This window comes from Sus scrofa, chromosome 8 (genome assembly GCF_000003025.6).
Source record: "Sus scrofa isolate TJ Tabasco breed Duroc chromosome 8, Sscrofa11.1, whole genome shotgun sequence".
NCBI lineage: Eukaryota > Metazoa > Chordata > Mammalia > Artiodactyla > Suidae > Sus > Sus scrofa.
The window spans coordinates 68,665,552-68,671,815 of NC_010450.4; the positions used below are offsets into that span (position 1 = coordinate 68,665,552).

At 41.7% G+C, this 6,264-nt stretch overlaps 1 long non-coding RNA gene across 1 annotated transcript in view; it reads right to left on the reverse strand.

Annotated features, from left to right (window-relative positions):
- LOC110262123 overlaps positions 1–1,943 on the reverse strand; it is a 32,714-nt gene extending 30,771 nt beyond the window's left edge. Inside the window, exon 1 of the long non-coding RNA XR_002346699.1 lies at positions 1,785–1,943. This is a non-coding gene — a long non-coding RNA (uncharacterized LOC110262123). The remainder of the gene's footprint in view (positions 1–1,784) is intronic.

Sequence of the window (6,264 nt, forward strand, 5' to 3'; positions counted from 1 at the left end):
GTGAGAAGTAACTGACATGAGGGAAATGTGATTCTGATTAAAGGCTTAAGACAAATCACTTTAACTGAGCTGTGGGTGGTCAAGAAAACACCTTACCATCCAAGTGAGTGATGATGGTAGCCAATTCTCAGGTGGTATCTACAACTAGGAATTCAGTAAAGGATAAGAGAGATGAATGAATTGCTGTTCTATCTAATCAAAACATCTAGCGATCAAGTTGTCGGGACCAGATGCTTTGGAAGATGTACTTCAAGAGCAGAAAGCAAATACTGAGACTAAATACTTCACTGGTTGCGTGGAAGCCCAAATATTCCAGAGAGTAATATAAGGCCCAAATAACTGAGGAGCTCCCAATAACGGATGAGGATTTTACAGGTATAGATAATGACTTTATCTTACTGTGGAACCCTTCATGTCAGGGTAATTATTAGAATTTGGAATTTATAGTGAACACCTCATTTATGTAACATTTGGAATCACAATCTATTCCTGTGTCTGAATCTGTTCTGACGCCTCAAAACCAAAGTTAGCATTTAGTGAGTACCTGCCAGAAACTCAATGTGGCCTTTTTCTTCCTTATCTCATGTAACCTGCACAGGAGTCCTGTGAAGTAGATATAATCATCGTCATTTTAAACACAAGGAAACGGATATTCAAAATCCTTAAGGATATCTCTCATCAATGACAATGTGAATTCCAAGTTTGTCTGACTAGGAAGACTCCTGTATTACCACCAGAGAGGGACTCACCTGCAATTTGTTATAAACTGAGAGGCGTGTCTGAGGGCAAATTAAGCTTCGGAATTTGTATAGATTAGATTTATTTGACTATGTATAGTTTACCAATCTGTATAAAGGAGACTATTAAGCTCTTAAATCTTCACTACATCCAGTCTAATCTGGTGAGCATTATCTTTATTTACTTACGATTGGGAGATAATGACCAGTCAATATTTAGCTGCAAAATTCACCAACTTAGAACAAGTGATCTATGTTTAACATTTCTAAACCTAATAAAGAAGCATTTTAGAAGACTTGAACAAGCTTTATGAGCAGAAAAAGGCACCTTAACTTCTTGAAATTTTAAATGACATTCTCAGGTAATACTAGAACTAAGGAAAGAAAACCACGGGATGCATTTCTTCCTTTTCATGGCACTCACGATCTTTTCATCTTTTCTGCAACATATACTTTTATTCTCCTTTAAAATATCTCCATTCGAAAAAAATTTACTACCATTCCAGTTCCGTAGTGAACGTAGGTATTACATTTTCAGTCTCTGCAGTGTGCAGAAGAAAGGAAGGAGGGAGAAAATGCTCATATTCTCAACATGAGATATTTGTATATGTGGTGTTTTCAGAATAATACAAGGGGCCAACGACATGGCTGAGATTCAGGAGAAAATGAGAGCACCTAATTAAGATGACAGAACACAGGGGCTAGAAGACGGCGATCAAAAAGACGGTCACTTTATCGAGTGGTAACACCTGACAAGACCATGTCCCGAAGAGGAGGAACTACCAGAAACGCTGAAGCTGGATGAGATCTCCCGGCTAAAGTTCCTTCCTGACGCTGGGAGAGTATACGTGCTCCCGGCGTCCTCCTGTCCTCAGGAGAGGGGCTACTGAAACCCAGCCACCACCATCTCCTCCTGGGAAACAGAGAACACCCCGCCCCCGGGAGCGGGGGCTGGGTCTGAACCCTGTAAATGAGATTGAGGCCTCAAGAACTAGCAGCCCCCAAAGCCGAAGCTCACCCAACCTGGCCTGTGTCACTCCCACTTACTCATTAATGTGGCACCATGCAGTGCTGTGACTTCCCAGGACCTGGTTGCGGCGGCGGCTGCTGCGGAACTGGTTGGGTCCACCCCTCTGCCTCTAAAGATGAGTATAGAGGCCAGGCTTCCAACTCAAGATGGCGGCCCCCTACCCGATACCCCAGGGCTCGTCTCCCAGAAACCCTTGCACGAAGCACGCAGAGAGCGCAGCCCAGCAGAGGGGCGGGGAGAAGTGCCGGCCCCAGCCCCGCCCCCCCAAGGAGGAGCCGCGCCTGCGCAGACTCAGCGATTTCAACCCCACTGTCTCAGACCTCTGTGCCCCCTCTCCCTCTTTCATTCGCGCATTCGTTCTTTGATTGAATGATTCATTTGTTCATTTACAATGCAGTATTGATGGGGAACCTACTCTCTGCCAGGCACTGTTTTAGATATTGAAGGTACAAAACAGAGAAAAGTCCTAAACTCATGGAGATTTGTAGAGGTTCTTCAGCATCATTCACATCTACCTCTGTGCTCTGCTCCTTTGTTTCAAGCATTTCCGTTTGCCATGTATTTGAAGTTTTGGATTCTATAATATCTGTGGATTTTTTGACCAAAAAAAAAAAAAAAAAAGAAAGAAAAAGATGGTCACTTCATGTAGATAAAAGAGGAGCAAGGAGAAAGTTCTTCATGGATTTGTTTGTTTTTATTTTTTACGGCTGCACCTGTGGCATATGTAAATTCCTAGGCTAGGGTTTGAACCAAGCCACAGTTGCAGCATTGCGGGATCCTTTAATCCACTGTGCCAGGCCAGGGTCGGAACCTGCATCTCCACAGAGACCCAAGCCACTGCAGTGGCTTTTTGTTGTTGTTGTTGTTGTTGCTTTTTAGGGCAGCACCTGTGGCACATGGAGGTTCCCAGGCTAGGAGTCAAACTGAAGCTACAGTTGACAGCCTATACCACAGCCACGGCAACACGGGATCCGAGCCACATTTGCAATTTACACCACAGCTCACAAAACGATGCCAGATATAGAACCCAATTTCTCATGGATACTAGTTGGGTTTGTTACCATTGAGCCATGACAGGAAGTCCTGAAGTTGGATTCTTAACCCTCTGTGCCACAGTAAGAGCTCCTTCATGGGTTTAAATGTGGCAACATGGGATTTTAGCTTTTGTGTGGCATTTATTGGTGTTGCTCCTGGACCTTGCTTCAGCCATGGACTCTTGCTCCATCCATTAAATCACTGATGTCTCTGTGGCTGACTCTAGGCTCTCTCTTCACGCTCAAAGCTGGGCAGGTACAGAACTTGCAGCCCAACAGTGAGCCAAGAGCCAAACTGAACTTTTTCAGAGAACCGCAAGAGAAAACGTGGAAATGCAGTTTAATTAGATTGCTGATCAATTAATGTGGAAGAAAACAAGTATTTCCTGAAGTTAGAAATCTGAGATATTATTAAATGGAATTTCAGACTTCAAGTTGGAATAGAAATTTTCATCTCCTGATGAGGAAATTTTTGACTTTTTTTTAAGCCTTTGAAGTTCCAAGCTAAGAAATAAATATGCCTTAATTGTTGTGACATTCTGAGCATCATTCCTGAGGCCACATCCTAGCATCCTTGTACTGCTGGCACTGCTGACAAGAGCGACTGCTGCTTATCTTTCTTATTGTGGAAAGAGGAAAAGAATAGGCCCCTTTCTTTCTATTTCTGTAGCCATTCTGGCTGGGTTAATATTCTCAGATTCTGAATCCTCTGTCCTAAGCATCTGCCTTTGTTGCCATATTTATCCTCCACAATTCGTCTGGCATCAGATATTAGATAACAGACCCCATAGCTATTTTGTTTTCCAAATTAAACACCATCTAAGTTCTCTCATTTATAACCTGAAGGTTAGGGTTCTCTTTGACCTTATCACTTTTCCCTCTACAAATGGAGAAGCGAATGCTTTTCTGAATCTCTGAGCTGTACCAATTGAACACAAATTAGGAGCAGAGATAAAGAGAAGGCAGCAGTTGATGGGAGGCAGTCAATGTAATAGGAACATTTGTGGTGGCGAGGCTGTCCTCAATTCAATACATCCGTTTTATGATTCTCCACAGATTTTATGTGTTTATGAATGAGATTGGTCCTAATGAGTAATTTTGAATAATACCACTCTTCCTCAGAATAATCCCAGGATGCAGAGCATCAGAAGCATGTTGTCTAACGTGGAAATGTGTTTGTACACTGAGAGGACCACAAGGCTCCTTCCTCAGCACCATCATCCTGTTGCCAGTGGCCATAGTGCTTTGCCTTTACACTACTCATAAAGTGGCATTAGGAATTTGTGATTGTCCAGGGACCCCAGTTCCTATAAAATCAGTAAGAGTCTGCTGCAGGTCTTATAGCCATTAGACACCTCTGTGCAAATTTATTTTTGTTATAATGAGGGAAACAAAGTTAGATGCCAATTTTCACATCCATTAATAAGAGCAGACTTATTACAAAGCATGGCAGAATGCCTCTTTTACATTTTCCTGTTCTTTTCAAAGAGGTCATTTTTTTTGTTTTGTTTTGTTTTCCCAATTTATATCACGTCGAAATGCTCTCAGCCTACTTAAGTCGGTAATAACACATCTCTTCACTCTTGATGGTTTCCTATTTGGAATAAATAAGTAAATGTGAAATGGATTTGGAATAAAAAAAAGTACAAGAAAAGAAAGATTAATGAAGAAATAATAGCAAATTAAATAATAAGTGAAAGGCCTAAGTGTATTGAGTGTTGGCCCCACTACCGATATAAGAGCAACACTTAAAAAATGTATCATCTGATTTATCCTCATGCAACCCCATGAAGTAGGCACACTCATAAGCCTCATTTTGTCAATGAAAAAAATGAGGTCTGGTGTCAGAGGCTGAACCTAAGCAGTTTGATTCAAAAGCCCATTTGTCAGTCACTGTACATCATGAGTATAGCAGATAGTTTTTTCAAGTGTGATATACTTCAATATAGTTTTCTCTGTTTTGTAGGCTTTGATGAGCTATAAGTGTCTTCCTCCCTTGTGACTCAGAAATCAGAGTGGAGACTGAATGAAAACTGGGGAAAGGAACTTGTGAAACAGTGTGGGAACAAGATAGGAAAAGCTTGTAGAGCATCAGCAAGAACAAAGAAAACAGGAATTTGAAGCATGAATACCAGTCATCAACTCAGGAATTCAAATCGAACAGTTTCCAGAAAACCCAACAGAATATGGACTTAATTTTTTACATTCCTTGATGATCAAAGGCATACATTTGGTGGTGATGGTATATGGACTGTCCCTTAGTATAGAAGAGAGCAGAGCTAAATAACCTAATGAGTGAATTATTATAGTATTCTAGATTTATCAGCCCATTGCACCAACCACTGGTCTTGACAAGTTCCATCAGAGCATGCACCTTGGTTTTCAGAGGCTGTCAAATAGGTGTGGAAAATTTCCTTTAGTTTTTATTTTAGGAGCTAAGAAGAACAGTTGCTTATATAGGGTTTGTTTTCCTTTGGAAATAGAATATACTTTGTAGAAGGCAGTTTAAAGTACTCATAAAGTGGCATAAACTTGACAAGAAAGTAGTTTCCTAAGGGACAGATTTGACACATTAAGAAATGGGGTTCCAGATTCATCAAATATATGGGAGAGGTTTTTGTGTAACAGAATCATGTTTACCACCTTCAAGTATATTCAATTTAAAGTTTATATGTCTTAGCTGAAAAATTTTAAGATCCCAGGAGCAACTTAAAATGCAAACCACATCCACCTCCAGATCCTGAAGGAATACGGTAGCTTGTCAGAATTTTACATCATCCACCAGTGGACTCCTGCTTTGGAGGAGCTGTTACATGATTCACGCAGAACTGGGCCTGGGAGAACGGACCCATTATCCCCACAAGCACTAAGCTCAGAGCATACGGAGCTAAGAAATTTCCAGAGTATCCGCTTGTTTGTTTCAAAATTTCCTTATACATGTTCCTTCCTTTACCTGGATTCCCCTCTTTTGCCCTCCATGCTCCCTTTTGATTATTTTGTGAACTCCTTTCTTTAAAGTTTCTCTTTTTTTTGGGGGGGGGTCTTTTTGTCTTTTCCAGGGCCACACCCATGGCATATGGAGGTTCCTAGGTTAGGGGTCCAATAGGAGCTGTAGCTGCCAGCCTACACCAGAGTCACAGCAACGCAAGATCCGAGCTGCATCTGCAGCTCATGGCAATGCCAGATCCTTAACCCACTGAGTGAGATCAGGGATCAAATCCGCAACCTCATGGTTCCTAGTTGGATTTGTTAACCACTGAGCCATGACAGGCACTTCTAAAGTCTCTTAAAGTGCTTTTAAAATCTGCTCAAGATAGGTATCTTAGTTCCTCTCTGAAGCTGTCTCATGATCTCAGTCTCAAAACACCAGATTGCTCTCCTCCACAGTCCTCACAGCTGGTGGGGGGGAATGGATGTTGAAGATCTCAAGCAAGGGTAACTAGCCTTGCAAAGACATGGATGG